Source organism: Phasianus colchicus, chromosome 4 (assembly GCF_987193195.1).
Source record: "Phasianus colchicus chromosome 4, bPhaCol1.hap1.1, whole genome shotgun sequence".
NCBI classification, from domain to species: domain Eukaryota; kingdom Metazoa; phylum Chordata; class Aves; order Galliformes; family Phasianidae; genus Phasianus; species Phasianus colchicus.
This window is the reverse complement of record NC_143439.1, coordinates 28,918,474-28,938,285: the sequence shown is the minus strand read 5'-3', so window position 1 is coordinate 28,938,285 and position 19,812 is coordinate 28,918,474. Positions and strand designations below refer to the sequence as shown.

Below are 19,812 nucleotides of genomic sequence, written 5' to 3'. Positions count from 1 at the left end.
AAACTTTTTGTGCTACCTAATATCAGAAAGTAGTAACTGGAAGTATTTCCAAAACTGGAAGTATTTCCAAAACAAAGTTTTGGAAAGCATAGAATATAAGTATTGTTAAAAAGTTGAAATAAGGTGCTATGTAAGAGTTAACAGCATGAATAGTGAAACATAGATAATGACACCAGAGTGCTTGCTGCTTAGTGCAATGGAAAATACTTAGAGCTATATGTACTTGTGCCCCAGATGTGGATGGGGTGAAGATAGGGTGGCCAGTCAGAGGTAAATGTTTTATAAAGTCAGCATTTCATGCAGTGCTACATCATTTTTTTTCTGACATTTACCTAATTAGTTTTAAGTCATTAATTCCAGTGTGCACTTTATACAGTTTTCAGCAGAGGTGCTTTACCTTGTTGTGGGTGAGATCTTGTCCAGCAGGTAACTATAAATGAATCAGAAATAGAAAACTGTAGTAAAAAAAATCTACATAACTTCATATGGGAGAACATGACAGTAAGATAATCTTGGCTTTTTTTTTTTTTAGAAAAAAATATATTTTTGTAGAAAAATATATCTGGGATGCCAAGTACTATTGAATAATAACTTTGCAACTTGCTGGAGCTACTTTGCATTTCTATTATAGTTCCCTGCTGTTCACATGTACATATCCCAGTGTGTCTGTTTGCCCATTCTTGTGCAACAGTACTGGTGATGAATTGAAATGATAGAAATTCTTGCTTTATAAGCTTGCAAAATGCCAGTCTACATCCAGTGACAAGCAGGAAACATCTACCAGCCTTGCAAGGATAATGATTCACTGTTTTCATCTTATTTATGTTAATTGACAGTTGTGCAGTTTTTGTTGTGGTGGTTTTTCTTGTAGATAAGACAAGAGGCTTGTTAAGGAGGTAGAGCACTAGGCATTAGAAACATGCATGTTAAATGACCTTTTATTGTGCAACTAGTTCATGTCAGAAAAATATGAGGCCTCTGACAGAATTCTGGGCAACTATGTAGTTCTTAAGTTGTGATGATCAGTAATGTTCTTCCAGACACCTTTTTACTGCAGCACTTCTTCTCTAACAGTGTTTCCTTTTAGGACTCCTTTGGAACAGATCATGTAAATAATCTTAGTTTTGCTTTTTTCATTATATTAGTACTCCATTTACAGCTTTCCCCTCCTCCCCCTCAAAATACAAAAGCTTAAACAATTGCACCTTCTCTGTTTTTCTGCACTGGTCCCAGCCTAATGACTTTTAAAGTTGTTAACCAAGTCTCATGAGATAATATCAGAACTCAAGTTGTACGAGGACTTGAGGGGGATAAAAATGGTTCCTCTAGCTACAATCTTATGTCCCCACTTACAGAAAGATTTTGCATGTGAAGTCCAATATTAGCTGTGCAGGGATCAGTACCTAAACCTCAGAACAGTCTTAAATAAAAGCAGATTTCAATAGGTAGCTGCTAGTGGAACACAGTGGAAAAACAAAGTTTTGCTTTTAACTACACCTTTAAGAGGATTGTTTGGCTACCATCACTGTGGATATTTGAGCACTGAACATCTACCAGTCTACGTGAGACTCTTAATAAGTAAAAAAGAGCTATTAACTGACTGAGGAGGTCAAGCCTAGGATGTATTTACTCACCAATTCAGAATGTTGTTGTGCTTATGTTTGAGCCTTGTAGAGGTAAATCATAGATATAAATTTTAGTCTGTGCCAATTCCTTTTGCTGTTGTAATTTTCCCCTCATATAGCAAATGTCTTCAAAGGTACTACTGGTTTGTATGTATACATCAGATAATAGTGTGCATGCGTAGCCAGGAAGGCCTAGCTGAAACAGCCAGGAAGAAGCAGATCCTGGAAGCCTGTGGCTTGTGTCTGTTCCTGAATCTTTGCAGTCAGAAATCACTGAATGTGTAAGTGACACTTCAGAATTCACATCTCCCTCCTTATCCTTTTTAAACCTCCCATTCCATCTCCTAGTTTTCCAGTAAGTCAGTAATCACAGGTTCCCTTGTGGGTTTTCAACTTGTGCTCTTTTTCTGACAGGTACAATCTTTTAATGCTGTGGAGCATTGTGAGATGGGCTTTTCTCAATCACTCTAATTTGAATTCTCTTTCAAATATTAATTAGTGATTTCGGTAGGGATTGGGATGTAGATCTCCCTGGTGAGTGCTTTGTGCTGTAGACTTTGGGAGTCGATGGCTGATTAAACATGCTGTACAGTACAGAAAGTTCCTCAGAGACCTCCTCAACAATTTTGAAAGTGATAGCAGCCATGTCATTCATTTGGAATTTAAAAACTTTGAATTCAAATCCCACCAGGTTGAGAAACAATCTGAAATATGTTTTCTGTCTGCTGGGAAAAAGGTAGAAAAGGTAAAAGCTGTTTTTACTTTTGCTGTGTTTTATGTGTCCCATGTATTAGGGGTGTTTAAATCTATATATTGGATGGGGTTTGGTCCTCTGTCTGGGAGAAATCCTGGTTGCAGTGACAGTCACAGCATTGCTTGGAAGCTTGAGAGCAGTCATGGCTTAAGCACTTCTGGTCTTGCTTGGTAGGAGACGCTCGTAGTGCCTCAGGAGTACCACTGGCACAAATAGAGTTGGTGCTTCTGAATCTGAGCATGACTGATTTCCTCCAAGTCATAAAAAGAGACTTGGTGGTAGAGGAAGGAATAACCTCAATAGTCTTTTGAGCACTTAAGTTGTCCATCTCTCTTGTTTATTATGAGCATTTTCTTTGTACCACCATGGATATTTTTCCTCCTATACGTACTGCTACAATTTTTAATTGGAAAGAAGCAGTTTCTTTGCCAGCTGAATGCTTCTTTGCCTGTTCCTTCTTTACAAATAGTGGCAAGTTAGGATGGCATGTTGCAGGGGAACTGTTAGGTCAGGGCTTAAACTGGTGATGGAGCACCTGGTGGAAGGGTGTGGCTGGCATAGGGACCACAGGCAAATTGCACATGTGCTCTTCATGTGACCACAAGGAGAGGACTCAGAGTAGAGCCACTCTGGACTCATTTAAGGGCCAGCCACCAAAGGAGGACACCTGTTGTACCTAGATTTCTTTCTGTGAAGGAGTGCAGTATGGTCAGAGATTTCCGTCCACCAGTTGGGTGGATTCCATTCTTTTTGTATGTGACTATTGGTCTACCAGTGAATAATTTGTGTGGTATCACCAAGAACTTGAAGTAATTTTGCTTCTTTGTGAGCAGAACAGTTATCAAGCATATTATCTCAACAAATATGCAAATGATTGATTTTTATGCTTAAATCTGTACAAATTTGTAAACCATACCCCAAAATTCAATTACCAGCAAGAGTCATGGGGTGTGGGTCCTGATCTCAGTAGTTGAAGGGTCTTCTCTAGACCTAGGGCCTTTTGGGAATTGCCTGAACAACATATTTGATATGCTACCCCAGTTTGAACTGACTCAGCAAGGAAATATCAAGTAAGAATATGTATAGCAAAGCTACTGATACTTGTTCCCAATCTAATTGTCACCTTTCAGAAAGATGTATTGCTTTTTCTCTGAAGAATTGTAAAACTGAGTTGTTTAGAGAACATGCCTAGTATAAAAACTAAATAAATTGAGCTGCTTGTCTGTCCAGGAGAAAGATAAGAGGTAACTCGATTATTGGCCTAAACGAGGCAATATGATGGAGATTTCTGATAATAGAAAGCTCTGTAATCTGAAAGAAAAGACATAATGTGATCGTAGCCTCTTTTGATGTCCTGGTGCTTACTCTTCAAGGTCATAACTACTTCCATGTGGCAGTCGAGATCTCATTATTATAGCATATGCTGCCCTTTTTAGCTACTATTCTTGAGAAACTGTCCTTGGCAGAGTCTATGCAGTGCTTGGATGTCAGAATAACTTCATCCTAGGTCACCTAGCTCTTTCTGTTATTGCTTCTGAAAATATTTCACCCTTATGTATAAGATATTATACTGTTGTCTTTTTAATTGGTATGGAATAAGAACATGATCTTGAACTGCCTCCATTTTCTTAAGATACATAATGCTTCCTTTAGAAAGAAGAGGGAGTGAGACCTGGTGATTTAGTGTCAGTCTGAAAATAGTCCCTCAGGTTGTCATTCCCATACAACTGGAACAAAAACACATATTGGAGAGAGATCACTGTACAAGTCCTACTTTTACTTCTCCCTGAAGGTATTTACTGGTCACTTCAGAGAGAGGCTATGGAGCTATACCTACCTGAATATACTGTGCTTTGAATTAGGCTGTACAGAGGCTTGGCACTATTGTGTAGAGAGTATGTCAAGATCGGGGTGAAGTAATTTCTGTTATTCATGCTGCTTTGATTGAACAACTGTCCCCCCCAAAAGGCAAAGCAAACACACTTTGCCTTGAGCTTGCCTTCAAAGTTGGTTTAAAACACAGTTGTTTCTAGAAGAAAGAAACAATTACTTATTGAATTCACTGTGATTTATTGTTAACCTCTGGTACCCTTGTGACATTATTCTGCTTAGTCATGTGTGCAACTGAAATTTTAATTTCATTTGTTTAATTTTGCTCTCTACACAGAAAGTATTTAATAAATTTATTAGGATTCTTTTACTCTTTGCCCTCTTTATACTAAAAAAAAAGTGATTAATTAGTCATTTTGAAGAAGCAATTTGTCAAGCCTCTAAGCCATTTAGGATTAGGTGCATAAATAATTTATCTACTGTTGTGGTAGAAATAATAGACATTTAGCAAATTGTAATGAAAAAAAATCAAGAGATGAATCATTTGATAAAACTATTTATTAAACAGAATAAGTTATCTTAAAGGTGTGTTTTTAAATTTGTAGTACAAATGTATTTTTAACCAAGACTTGATGAATTAGAGTTTTTCTTTTTTAATCAACAGCTGCATACAAGATTATGGCAAATTAGTGAAAATAAAAATGTATTTTTTATACTTCATGTTTCTTGAGAAAGATCATTTAAGAGAATATTTTTCAACAGAAATTACAGCTCAATTTCTTGTACTGTGGCTAGGCTTCAAATTAAGACACATTTAATGAAACATTGTGTTTCTTAGTAAGTAACTTCATACAAAATAAGCATAGTATAACTGTTGAGCCAAGCTACTCATCCTAAAATAGGATTAATTATTTGCCATATGTAGAAATATGCTAAGGAAATAATTTTATTTGTATGCTTATAGACACATAATGTTAAACTCCAAAACGCAATGAGCCAGATTCAGACCCAGCATGACTTATGCACCATTATGCATTACTGAGAAAAGATAGCTCCCTCTAACAGTAATCTGAAAGTGGATGATGAACTCAATTCTTGTAGTACTGCATTTACATAAAGGTCTGTTGTTTGAAGGGCTGTAGAGCAATTTACCCACACGAAATACGTTACAGGATTATTTCTCTATTCTCTGTGCATTGAACATATGTGTAACTGTACCTCTGTGACTGATCTTATTGAGGGGGGGAAGCATGAGAGGGAAGGGGAAAACAGTTTTTGTACATGCTTCCTGCCTGAAGGTAGGAAAAACTAGTAGTAAAAAGGAAGCTCATTCAATAGAAAGCTTTAGTACTTGAGAAAAGTACTTGCAATGGGTGAAACATAACCACAGCCTGGTGTTTTGTGTTTGCTTTCAGGTAGCAATCACTTTTTATTACATTATGGCAGTACCTGAAAGGATTAAAATGTGCTACTAGAATGTTACTTTGCTCTGCTTATAAACCAATACTCCATTTTGGTCACCACAGCATTTCCCACACAGAGCAGATAAACTGTTGCTTCAATCACAATGATACAGCCACCTGCTATTTGAATATGTTTTTTTGTTTGTTGTTTTTTGCTACAGTCAGTCCAGCAGACATTTTCCTATGCAATCTGTCCAGATCTGTAGATGTCTATTTGATGTTCTCTTTCCTTGAGTGAAGCAGGGGTAGTTATGTGGTTTTAGTTTAAGAGGAGACTAAACTAGTAACTTGTGTTAGATAACTGGATTTGTAACAGTACTTCAAGTTGTTTATGCATAGAGATAAGTATAGAATTGAGGTAGTGGGTATACAGCATATGCAACTTCTAGGCCATTTTGTGTTCTGTCCACATTTAAAAAATATTAGCTGATACTTTTTGTCTGTGTGAGTGGAATCTGCATTCATTAGTCTTTCTACAGTTTTTAGAGAATATTGGTATGGCAGGGAGGTAGATGCTTGGGTTGAACTGCCTTCACAATATATATAAGAAGTTAAACTCTGGCAGTGCTCTAACCCAAATGAAGAGGATGTAAAGGATATGAACCACAGCAATCTTTCTGTGGAATCTGGATAAGAAATTAAGGATGAGAATATTACAAAACATGCAGCGACAATGATCTTTGAAGTTCCTCTAGCCTAGAACAGCTTCATCCAGGCTGGGAAAGGTTCAGAAAAATACTTAAGTGGGTGAAGTTAGCAATAAAGGAAATAAATGAAAGATGCTAAAAAGAATATATTTGGAGAACTTGGGCTGTGACCTGTTTCTGATTATTCAAGCTGGATATACTGTTTTCATTAGAAAATGTTAAGTCGTTTGAACTACTTGGTTGAAAAGGTTTTCTGGTTTTAAATGAACTTTGATGTATAAAGACTTCAGCTCTGAGAGGGAAATTCAGGTTGAGAGAGGGGATTTACTTAGCTTATGTTCAATAACTTGATTGTTAGAAGATTGGTCTACTACATGGAAACCCCCACTCTTAATCTTTGTTCTTCATTGATCCAGGTAGGCAGTTGTGACTTTTTGAATATTACAAGTGTATTGTGAAACTATGAAGATTGTCATGGGGTTGGAAGTTATTACACATATTCCCCCCCACACAGTAGTACCTATAATTTTAAGTACACAGCTTGAGAAAAAGCTTGGACATGAGGAAACAATCTGAATTGTGTTCACAGTAGTTACTCAAACACTTGCACAGTGCATTGGAGGAAAATGTGACTATTTCAAATTTCTTGTTAGATTTTTCCCATTAGGAAGTTTGTGAATGACATGGAAGTGAATGTGACGCAAGGTTTTGGTTTAAGGTTGTATTTTAAACTTGGAAGAGTCTGTCTTTTGGATAAAACTGTGAAGTTCTGATCCCATTTGAACCTTATTATCCAAATAACTGAACTCATGTTGGCTGTTACAATCAGAAAGATTAACACAGTGGAAGGGCAATACAGGAGTGTAGCAGCAAAGGGACGAGTGCAAATAAGATGGTATTTCAAAGGAAAAGCAAAGGTGCTTACCTGTCTCTGAAGATCTGATGATATACTTCTGCTGACTTTTACTAGATTTTCATTTCTTCTGGTGATCTAAGTCAATGTAAGTGGTAATCTGTATCTCATGCTTTGTGATCTGTCTGTAAGGCTTTGGATGCTAATGGTCTTCCACAGCATATTTCTTCTGCCTGCTTATGAATATTAACATTAAAAACAATGTTTCACTTTGGTATGGTATTTTTTTTTCAGTTAGAAACCTGAAGCAATTTTGTAGGAATGATGAAATACCCTTAATATTCTTGTGCTGTATTCATGATTTTTATCTTTTGACTGCATCATATCTTTGGGGTCAAACTTGAATGAAAGATAATTGCACTTTGTTTCACATTTTTTCCTTAAAATCTTACACTGAAAGTATGTACATTTAAAAAATAAAATTGGAAAATTATTGTGGTTCATAGAGGTGTTCAATCTTGTAGTTGGCTCATTTCAATGCTCGTAACATTGTGAAGAAATAAAGCCATGCAGACTTAGGTGCAACAATACATATGCCAGTGACTGCTATGCCATAAATGTTGGAACACTTGTTTTAAATTTTAAGTTGTATGTTTCATAAATACAGCCTTTTCAAAGAAAGACAATTGCTAGAATTGCAATATCATTTTTTTATGAGGAGGATAAGTTATTCATGTTTGTCTTCTCTGGTGCTTTAACTACATTTCTGATAAGTTGGCAGCTACTCTTTGTGTGTTTGTGCTGCTGTCTGTGAGATGGCCAGTTGTCTGATTCTGCATCATTTTTCTTTCATTAAGCCTGAACTGACAAAAAAGAGTACTGGATTATTTGATAGTGATCATGATGTTTACAGCAACTGAGTACTTCAGAACCTCTTCCTTGTCAGGAACAAGATGGTAGTATCTCCATTTCCTCAGTTTTGAGAGCCTAGGTTGAGATGTTTTGATTTTGGTCTCTGAAAACTATGTCTATGTTGTTTTCAGTTATGTCTGTGTGAAGCAAAGCAGTAAGAATGGGAAGAGTATAAGAACTACCAGTTACAGTCAGAAAGATTAGCACAGTGGAAAGGCAATACAGGAGTGGAATGGCAAAAGGCCAACAAACAGGAAAGGAATGCTCACCTGTCTCCTAAGATCTAGGCTCACAGGAAAAACTCCACAAGGGAGGGATCTCTGACCAGAGATCTTTTCATAGTGGCAGTCAGCCCTTAAATGAGGTCTAAGAGAGGTGCAGACAAACTCCACCCCTTCTGGTCACATAGCTGAATTGCCTTCACCTGTGCTACCAGGGCTAACTCTCTTTCCCCAGGTGATCAATCAGTGGTTCAGGCTGTGACTCAACAGTACTCATACACTAGAGTTGTATTTTCAGATGAGTTTATGACTATGTAAACTAGGCGCTCCACTGAAGTATGATAAAAACTCATCATTATCACATATTATGTAAATACTTCATGCTTATGAGTACTCTTTTGTCATTCTGTGCAGTGTTTTGTCCTTTGTCAGAATGAAGATAACAGTGCTTGTCTTGGAAAGGATATATTTTTCTCTCTTTCAGTTTCTTGGATGAAAATCACTGTTAGGTGTAAACTTGCACAATCTAAATAATAAAAGATTGGGGACCCAGAGCCTTTACTTCCTATTCTTAGTGATCCTCTGGTATTGAACTTTGTTCATAGAATTGTAGAATGGCTTGTGCTGAAAGGGACTTTAACAATCATTTAGTTCCAGCCCCCCAGCTGTGCGTGGCCTTGTGACTCACTTTGATCAGGTGTTACCAATAGTTCATTTTGTTTCAGATCCATAGGTTAACTTCCATTGGAAAAAGCAAAGAAAAACAGGGGAAAAAAAAAGATGAAACCATACAGAACAACTTTCCATTGTACTATAACTGCTCATTTTTTGTTAGGCTTTGAAGTTGAACTCTCCAGGTTTTGTTTATTATTTTTTATGCTCGTTTTATTTGACTTACCTGTCTCAGCAGTAATATTATTGAAAATGTGAAGGCAGTAGTGAAGTATGACCTTTTCCTCTTCAAACAGTTTTCTCTGTTGCTCAATCAACCATCTTTTTAGAAGTTCCACCTTCAAGTTTTTTTCCTCCTGTAGTTTCCAAAGTAAAAAGTATCATTTCACAAGTGAGTTGCTTAGGACCGTTATTCAGATATTTCTTGTGTACAGATCATTTTTGAAATGTGCAATTGCATATGTACCTATAGATCTCACAGACTGTGTTAGGTTTTTCTCTAACTATATTGTCAAGATTTTGTCACTTATGATTAGTTTGTATAAGCAGTGCTCTTTAGGCTAGGTTGAATTGCTGCAGCATGGTGGAAGTCAGTTTTTTTTTGGCATGGGTGCCTTTCTGAATTGGCGTGTTTAGCTCAAAATTATTTGGGATAAAAGTATTTCAGAATCAGATTAATTTCTGCTCATTTCACACAATTGGATTGCTTCCCTCTAGTCTTTGCTTTGAAGTTATGGTTGTCCTAGGCTAACTTGGTGGGTGGATGCTGCTGCTTTCCTGGGGATTCCTTGTCACTGTGAGACCCACTCTAAGGCTGTTTTTATCACATTTATGTGTTGGAAATTAACATAAGTTTCTAAACTTCAGGCGTCATGTCCAGCATTTATAAACTTGACTTGTGGAACTTACTGCTGACTTCAGTAAAAGCAGATTTTGTGTATGTGTGCAAAGGTGTCTTCCTTAAGGTGCATTGTTTTTTTTTTTTTAAGAGCTAAAGATCAGGCTTCTTTTAAAGTATAAACTGTGCCAGAAGGCATTTTAAAGCCATACCTTATATGGCTCGTGAGACTTAACCACCCCCGTGAGACAGCTGCTGCCCCAGCTGAAGGCACTTAGGACTGCTACTAGTACTGACAGATTGGAAGTTGCAATGTGTTCTCTGTCTCTACAGGACTGAGCTGCTACTGCTATGGCTTAAGAGTGAGTGATCTTTTGAGGTGTTTCACTTAAGCTTAGGATATTGATGCAGTTCAGCATCAATATTACTATACATGAGGCATTGACCTTGTTTTGCTATGGGTCCTTTTGAGTTTTGTATGTATGTATTGTTAAATGCATGGGATCTACTTGTGTGTTTCATAGAACATGGCTCTCCAGTCCTTTTTTTAGCTGGCTGAAGAGTTTGCTTCTTTGTGTGTAGGCAGGTTGCACAAATCTTTTTGTAGCTTAGCACAAACTCCTTTTTTTTTTTCATGTCTAGGACTTTTTCAGTATTTAGTTGACAAGAGCGTAAATCTTTCCTTTGAATCATTGTGTTTTAAAGTTAATTACTCTTAATGAAAAGTACTGTTTTCTCTTAATGCTTCCTTTACTATTCATGGATCTTCTAGATAACTTGCTTTCAGTTAGCTATCACAAATGAACATGCTGCATTCAAAAGAGCAGTGTAGCTGATATAAGCATTGTAAATTAAGGAAGATTGAATCTGAGGAGTATGTGAGTGGCTTGATTGAAGGAACTGGAGTTAGAACCTGCAGTAACAGTGTAATAAAAAGCTTTCCTCTGACACTTGATGAGACTGTAAAATGTATGTGGACTGTCTGGCAATTAACTGCATGGTTTTTACCTTTGCGTTTAGAGGGCTTTGCTTCAGCAACATATGTTACCAGTTGTTCTCTGCAAGTGGATCCTCTCCTTCGTTTTGTCACCTTTTGTTAAATTTAATATCTGAAAGTTTGATGGAAGGTCTTGATGACCATGACCATAAGGAGGTAATAACTATTCTGCCTAGAAGTTACAAACTGTTTTGCTTCTGTGCAGAGCTTGTAAGTACTGGTGTTATCACAGGATGTACTAGAAGAAACGAACTGATTGTATGGCCAACTATAGAAAGTCCTGTTTTGAGAACCTCAGCTCTGGAGAAGAGCAAGGTGTTGAGTAGTCAGAGGGCTGAAGTGGACACAGACTTGACCTGCTGGATTTCAGGAAGTGTCTGGAGAATGTTCTCAGGCTTAAGATTCAATTTTTGAGAGGTCCTGTGTGGAAACACAAGTTGAACATGATTCTTACAGGGCCTTTACAACTCAGGATAATTTATGTTGTGCTCTTTCCAAGTGTAACCATCTTGGATTTGATATGTGGGAGGAGAAATGTGTGTTAGTTGGTAGTGGAACCACTGGTGAGATGTGTTACAAACTGTAGAAGAAATGCTGAATCATGACCTGAAGCAGTGATTGAGTACCTGGGGGGGGAAGACAGGGCCAACCCAAGGGAGCTCAGGTGTGTACAATGAACTTGAATGACCAGGAGGGGTGGATCCAGATCTCATTTAAGGGTTGGCAGTGGAGGCAAGGGTGTCTTGCTGAAGATCTCTGCCCACCAGAAGCCTTCCAAGAGTAGGCAGATTTTCTTTGTTTCTGTACCCACTGTTGCTGCATTTGAGCAAATCTTCACTTACTGCAGTCTAGGACTTTGCTACTATACTGTTGCTGCTGCACTTTCTATCATGTTACAGTATTGCACAAACACACAGAATAGATCACCATATGCTGTTCCACTGTGTCTTCTGCTGAAGACATTTCAACTTTTTTTATTATCTCCAAAAGAAATTGTGTTAAATAATTTCAATTATTTTTCTAAGGGAAAGACATCTTTCTAAAATAAGCTGAGTCATTAAAAAAAAGTTCTATATTTCTACAAAATATGAAAGAACTTTGAATTTGTGAATTAGTTAAGTCTTTTAAGGGAGATGGAGCAAGTTTTAGAGAAAAATGAAATGCTCTGGGGTTTGAATTTTACTATGATAGCATGTCTTAGAATTACTTTCCTATGAAGACTGTAGTAGATACTTTTTAGCTGTTTCCTTATCCCTTTGTCCAGTGGAAATGCTACTTTTCACTTCAAAATATTTATAAATGGTATGCATTATTTCTGAAAAGGGAACAGAAGTATGTTCACTTCTGAAATAGCATAAGATCTTTGCTGTCTCTGAAAAAGCTTCTTGGCAGTATGTCTTAGAGGTTTATGAAAACTTGTGAGAGTAATGATTGATTGTTGCTCTTGGCTCCCTTACTTCAGACTTCAAGCTAGTTAGAAATATACTAGGAAGTAGGTATTTATTAGTATTAAAGGCTGAGAACGCTTGAAATGATGTCTGACAGGTTCTGTGGAATTCATGTTCTCATCTTTTTGGGCTAGAATTTTCCAAGAGTTTGAGTTCTGCTTATTACTTTGAAGGTGTTATTTTGCTTAGAGGGTTGTCTTTGGTGTAGCTTCAAGAAGAAAGATATGATGACCAGAAGTCAGGAAGCAATATTTGTAATTGTGTCTTTCTGACAAGGCCTTCCTGAGGTGCTAGTTCCTATTAAGAGGTTGTCAGAATACCTCAGATGTTGTTTAAGTGACTTTCAGCAGGTCTGTTTCAGTTGTTAAGACTTAATATGCCTTCATAGAAAACAACATAAATCTGCACTGATTAAGCATAAAACATGAAGGTGAAAGCTGAAATATATTCTCATGGTATCTGTTGTTCAGTAGATAGGTTTGCATGACATAACATTATTATGACTAAATGACAAATGCAATACAGGGGTAAAAATAACATTGAAGGGGTTCTGTTCCTAGACTATACTTGTGAGGAGGAAAAAGGGTTGCAGTGGATAGGTGGTCTTAAAAGATTGCATTAGCTGTGGAAAGTGGCTGTGCTGCTGACATTGATGTATTTGCTATGGTGAGGCCATGTTACTGCCTCTGGTGGCTGTGACAAGATAAGAAATCATACAGTAGTGGCTGCCTATTGAGTACACTGCTGTTTTTCATTTTCATGAACCCTAGGATTTTAGTGTGACATCAGAATATTTTGAAATACAATCTGTTTCCTTAAATAGAATTCAGGGAAATGGTAGTATGCAAGAAGGCTGCTTCCTGGTACTGTCTGACAGATGCTGTCTATAGTAACCTTTGTCATTGATGTTGGGCTCATTCAGGCCTTCCGCTGCTCTAAATAACAGTGCTTAAGTTGAAGCTTGAACTTTTCCACATGACAATTTTGTTGGTATTTGATGTAGCGGAAGAAAAGAACATGCTAATCATTGATGTGGCCACTGGATTAATACTGGAAAAATATATAAGGAAGCCTCCTGTATGAGTGTTCAAGTAGGTAAATGGATTTTCTGGATTTCAGATGACTGTGTTTGAATCTATCCCCAATACGAAGGGGAGGTAAGAGAGGAAGGATGTGTGCTGGGTTGTATACTCAAGATGTGAGCTAGGAAAGGAGAAAGTGTAGAAGGTATTTGATGTGGAAATAGAAAATGAGTCCTCATTTCTGTTACAGCTGTGGCAGAATTCCACCTGAGAAAGGTTACTAGGGAAGAACACTTCAGAGTACTGCTTTAGTAGTGGCAATGATGTTTTTTTTTCTTAACTCAAGTGGAAGCTTCCATCTGCCTCCAGCAGATCCCCAGTAAAGGAACTGGTGTTAAAGTAGGATTTCTTTCCAGTAGTACACATCCATATACAGCATCTGAATGTTATCTCTCTGACAGTATGCCTACTTCTCTTGTTGATACATACGGATTTCTGCAATATGAAAAAAAGACATAGCACTGGGAGAAGTTCAGAACTGAGCCTTGTAAGGCAGTACTTAGTTTTTGCACTTGAATAATCCACGTAGGTGTTTTCAAAGGATATTCCTTGGGTTGGGAAACTTGCATTAAACTGATTTCTGAAACCTCTTCCTATTGCATGCTGTGGTATACAAATAGTCTTTAGTGGTTTGATTGCTCTTTGAGTGGTTAAGTGTTAATAATCAGAAGTCCTCCAAAACCTACTCCTAAAAATTCTAAAATGAAAAACCATTTTCATTTTAGACACTTTGTACAGCATTTAACACACCACGCTTGGTTGGTGTGTTAAATGCTGTACAAAGTACTTATTACATTGGAAGATTAGTGTATGAAGTATGCTTGTATTTTCCTAATAATTTAATTATTAATTCACTTTGAAATTGAGATGTGTCTGTTCATGGCTTTCCTAAACCAAGATGACTATAGATCATATTTTACTATATTTTGTCACACAGTTTTCATTATTCTATGGTTCTTTCTGTAGTCACATGTTTAAGCTATGTCATTCTAAATACAAGTTTATAATCACTTCCATCATTAAAGAACAAGGAATTGATATGCTGCAAATCGTTTTAGGTGATGAAATTTTCTTTGGAGACATAGACTTCAGCCCTGCAAAATTATTGCTGAGCCATAGTAGCACTGGTCTTTCACCACTGAGTGGTCAGGCACAGGTTCCCAAGGGCAGTGGCCACAGCACCAAGATGCTGGGGTTCAAGCAGCACTTGGATTATGCTCTCAAATATAGGGATTGGTTTTAAGTGGTCCTGTATGGAGCCAGGGGTTCAAGTTGGTGATTTGTGTGTGTCTATTTGAGTTTGAGATATTCTATGGTTTCATGATTCTTTCTATCACCAACCCTCTGGCTCTAGACCTGCATTCATGTCTACTTCATATATCTTGCTGTTTATTGGTGCATATATAGGGCACTATTATATTCTGCCAAAAAAAAACCTCTTGCAGTATTCTTAACTTGGGAGTATTGTAAGTGGGGCCATAAGGAGGAATAGGACAAGCACTGGTGATGCTAAGGAGTTTCATCCACTGCTGTGTTTATATTCTTGCTCTTTTTTTTCCTGAGCAAATGTTGGTGAAAAGATGAAAATACTTTCTCCTGTTGTTTCAAATGTATGAGTCTGAAGCCAGTCATTAGGAAGGGTATTCTCAATCAACTTCAGAGTCAGCAATCAAGTCCCTAGCACAACAAATATCTATGTCAATTAAGTATGTTTTCTATCTCAATTACAACCTTCTATAAACAGACATAAAATCACCCATAATTGCTACCAATAAAGGAGAGAAAATGCAAAGGAAAAAAAAAAACAGCTTTCAATAGTTATCATGAAAATGCAATCCTAAAATGAATGACAGGGCCATTATATTCAGTATTTTTTTCAAAGCTTTTCTACCTATGCACATTCAGTAATTAACAGTATATTTGATCTGTAGTTGATGAGCACTGGTTTGGTTCCTTTACAAGTGTCAGTGATTTACAGTGACTGAGGATACAATCCCACATTCTTTCCAGTAGCTGTACTACGGGAGACTTGGCATGTCAACAAGATACAATTTTTAATGAAATATGCTCGCAGAATTGTTAACATTGATAATATGAGAACTTGTAAAATGGTTAAAACTGGTTAAAAAAAAAATATCTAAATGCCTTAACTTAGCTGATCTGTCCCTGCTTAGGGTTGTGGTTTTCCAAAGCAGTTCAGAATGGTTGGATTTAGTAGGGACTGCTTTGCATTTTTGAAACAAAATAGGGTATTGCTTATTGAGTTATATCTATTAGTATTTCATCTTAAGAATGAAATTAATATATTTGGAGTGGAGGAGATCAGCAGAAGCTTTTCCTTTCTTAGGTGTTGATTAAACCTTCTATGCTACTTTTAAGTAGGTTTTTTGGACTCCTTAAAAAGACATCTGCGGTGTCAAATGATGTGCTACTTTTAACAAATATCTTGTATCTGGAGCCAAAAAAACCTTCCCATTTCAGCAGGTGAATATGCAGATACTTTATTTCCACATATAGCTACAGTTTCTAAACTGTTGCAAGATAAGATACCAGTAAGTCAAAGCTCATTGTCAGGGCAATGCACTGCCGTATGCTGCACTGGCTGTACTCAAGCAGGTCAGGACGTAATGCCTTGTAATTTTTTGTGTGGAAAAATGCAGTGGAAAGTCACATACTGATTCATGTCTCTAGCTTTCTAGAGACCATTTGATTAATGTTCTAGTTTATCTTAATTAACATGCTCTTGTCTTCAGATAAGTTGCCTTTTCTGCCGCTTTTTGCTGGTTTAACTTTAAGCTTGAGATATTCTATAATTATTATCACTTGATATTTTTGGATAATACAAGTGTTTTTTAGAGTACTCGTTCAAAACTATTTCAAGGTGTGTGGATGCTGTTGAGGTCTTAAAGCAACTTAGAGGTATATTGATTCAAGCTTTCAGCACATCTATACTCATCTCACACACTCCTCTATACTCACTCATCTATACAGAGAAAAGATAACCAGACCTCAAGGTGGTATGCCTTGATTCTGTTTGCCTTTGATAATACTGTTAGAAATTTAGTCAAAAATTTAAAATGTTAACTAATTTGAAGCTAAATGTCAACTCAATTTATCCCGTTTGACTTTTTTCCTTCCCTCAATCAAGAGTGTTGTTTCAGCTGTATTAATATTGAAGACTTCAGCTTGGCTGCAAGGAAATTAAAATTGAAATAAGTTCAGTGCTTTGTCTTCCTTGTGATATGGTTGTGCTGAAATGTAAATAAAATACATCTGAGCTAAATGGTGACTACATCATCTCTGATGTGCCTTGATGGTCTCTGGGTACTGGTCAGTCATCTTGTTCATGATGTTGCATGTTGTTCTTTTGCATGTTTTTTTTTTTTTTGAGCATCCTCACTGAAGTGCTGTTGTGCAGTTCTAGCTAATTGTCACTGGATTTTAAGTATGTTTAGTTTTTTAGATTACCTAGAATTCAGTGTTTTGGAGATTCAGTTTATCAGGTTTTATAGTTGTGTAAAAACACATTCTAGTCTGCCACATCTGTTTCCTGGCTAAATTCAATCCTTAACTTTTCAATCCTCCTGAATATTACACATCATGCTGAAAGGGGTTGCTTCAAAGCTTGCAGTACAAATTAATAAATTCTGAGTGCCACCAAAAATTCCAAAGCGAAATAAGAGGAAGATGGAACCATTAGTGGAAACACTAATTATTTTTCCCTTCAGCCATGGAGTTACTTAGATGACACTATTGTACACATGGGTGTAGAAGATCATCAGGAGCTAAACAGAATGATCACCTGCCTAACACCTTAAAGTGAAACAAAAAGATGTACAACCTTTTTGTATTAGGTTGAAACTTTGTGTTTCAGCCTAATGACACTTTGAAAGAACACTTCACTGTTATCTTGCTTCTTACGACAACAATTTCAGGCTCTTTGATAACTTGCAGCTAGAGAGGACTTTTCAGATAAATAAAAACATGCAAATGTTCATGAGCTTGACATCTTGTAATTTCTCCCCTTCTGGCAGTGAAGTTATTTGTGCAGTCCTACCACAAGAACTTTGGGAGGCTAAGTAACACTGCCTGAATTAAGCCCAGGTTAAGTGTAAAACCTGTTTTACTGATCTGCTTGCTGTTCAAACACAGTAAACCACACTGCTCAGCGTCTCAATCTCCCCATCTGTAAAATGAATTATTGATGTTTAGATGACAAGAAGAGATCTTCTGGATGTAGATAAATTTAAGTAGTAAGTAGCATAAGAATACTGATCTGTAATCTCACACTTCATTTAGCTCAGCTTTATGTCAATGCGTAACTAGAGCATTCATTTCAAGATACAAAACTAAATCTAATAGTGCTAATGTTGCAAATATGTTGGTTCCATAAAACAACATTTTTCTATACTTTTTTCTTCCAGAAGTGTTTCTATTGCTCCTTGCTGCTGCTGTTCTGTGATCCAGTGAGTGATGAATGTGTCCTAAAGGTAATAATACGGATAATTTAATATAATGAATTAATAGTAATGATGACAATTTTTCTAAGCAGTAGCTCTTGAAATGTGTATGCCGATTTTCTTAGTTTTGAATGTGATAAACATTATGAGGATAAGAAAAGTAACCTTTCCTTGCTTTCATTTGAGTTGCTGCAAATCAGGAGTGTCATTATTTTCTGTAGTATTTTTTTTTTCCTGAGAAGTAATGCAGGAAGCAATTCTTTACAGTGTCTCAATCACTGAAGGTACATTATATCAGCTCCCTCCTGTGCACTGTTTTCATGTTTGTCAGGTGGATTCTGGCTGATTTAACTGAAGTACTGGAATGAGAACAGATGCCTTGACAATACTCTCAGTTTTACAGGAGGGAGTTTCCAAGTTTCCAACTTCTGTTTTATCTGAGCACGTATGAAACATATCTGCTGCATTACTGTGTTTTCTGACGGTGTAGAAATGGCAGCCCTCAAGGATAGTAATGCTGTCAGGCTAAAAGGCTGACTTCAGTGGGTTAATTGGTGGTTTCCAATGTACCTCCAATTAAGACATTACCCTAGTTTTTCCCATAGGATAAAAAAGTAAATAGTAGCTTTAGGAATTCCACTGAAATAATTTCTATGGAACGCTCTGTTTTTATTTATAACTAGCAAGCTGCATAGAATATAGGATTCGTCCCAGAATAAATTTTTTTGCAGGTTGCCTGGTGGCTGTAAACATTTTTTCTTAAATAACGATTTTTTTACACTGAACAAACTGCATATTACAGCCCTATTGGGAGTGCAAAGGATGTGTTGCATGTGATTTAGATCTGCCATGAAAGGATTTGTTTGAGGATAAATAAACAAAAAGGCATAAACAGTACATCAGTTATGCTGACACGAAACATTGGCATATTGGGTATCAAGAGCACAATAATATTTATGTATAGTTTTATTTTATTCTGTCCTATTGCATAGATTTTAATGTAATGGTATATTGGTGGTGTTACAGCATAGTGTAGTGGTTTTGTGGTCTCTATTCCTTCTTCAGTGTGATCTAAATGTACAGAAGTAGTAAGACTTTATGCATCTTGATCTGTATATTTCTCAATGGGTATTCTGCATATAATAGGCAAGCTACAAACTTTTTTTATATGTTGAGACTTTATGGAAATGTTCATTTCTTCTTTTATGAACATTTACATCCACATTCCTTTTAGGTCAATAGGAAACTATTTGAGCATGATTTTTAATTAGGTTGAGCCAAAATTATACACATTATCACTCTTCTTAGACAGCAGGTAAGTGAGAAGTATGAGTGATGCGAAGAGAACTAATCAAATTGTCTGCTACTAAGGAAAATGTTTCATGTTTTCATTTCTTGATAATGATCTGGTAAGGGTAAGTCTTCTTGCTATATTCCTGCTTTGCTGATGAGCTGACAAGTACAACTGTGAAATAACGTAGCTTACATTCTCTAAATTTTGGTCAATAATCAATTTTTTTCAATGACTGCACTTGTCTCTCTTCTCATGTTCCATCTGCTGCTGCTCCTACTGGAGAATCCCTTTTTCCTTGTGATGTGTAAGTGTATCTGTTACCTTAGAGGTTGTTGGTGAAAACAATGATCCTAATTATGTGTGTGATATATATCTCTTTACAATACAGTCTCGCAAGGCTGAATTGCTGTAGAGAGCCCTTATCCTTTTGTTGCTCATGTTACTTCTGCTATGAGTGTCTTTGAATGGGCTACAGAGTTCTGCCAATGTAGTTAAGCCCATAAATTTATACTGATGCCAAAAAAAAGAATCTAGGCATTCATATGAACTATTTCAGAGGTTGCAGTGTGATAGTTGAAATGTAAATGTTCTTTGCTGCCTTGTGCTTTTTTTGTGGTGAGTTTTTTTGCTGATTGCTGATGTTTTGTGGTTCCTTAATGTTTTTTCATAACCTTTTCATATTTCTTTAGTAAGAGAGGACAGAGGGAGAATTGGCC

The 19,812-nt window shown here is 36.8% G+C and overlaps 1 protein-coding gene across 24 annotated transcripts in view; it reads left to right on the top strand.

The window, feature by feature from the left end:
- LOC116231129 (uncharacterized) overlaps positions 1 to 19,812 on the top strand; it is a 329,878-nt gene that overhangs the window by 5,858 nt on the left and 304,208 nt on the right. For all 24 annotated transcript variants that reach the window (XR_016465988.1, XR_016465984.1, XR_016465982.1 and 21 more), the window contains exon 2: positions 17,767 to 17,832. The gene's annotated coding sequence lies outside the window, so the exon portion shown is untranslated. The remainder of the gene's footprint in view (positions 1 to 17,766; positions 17,833 to 19,812) is intronic.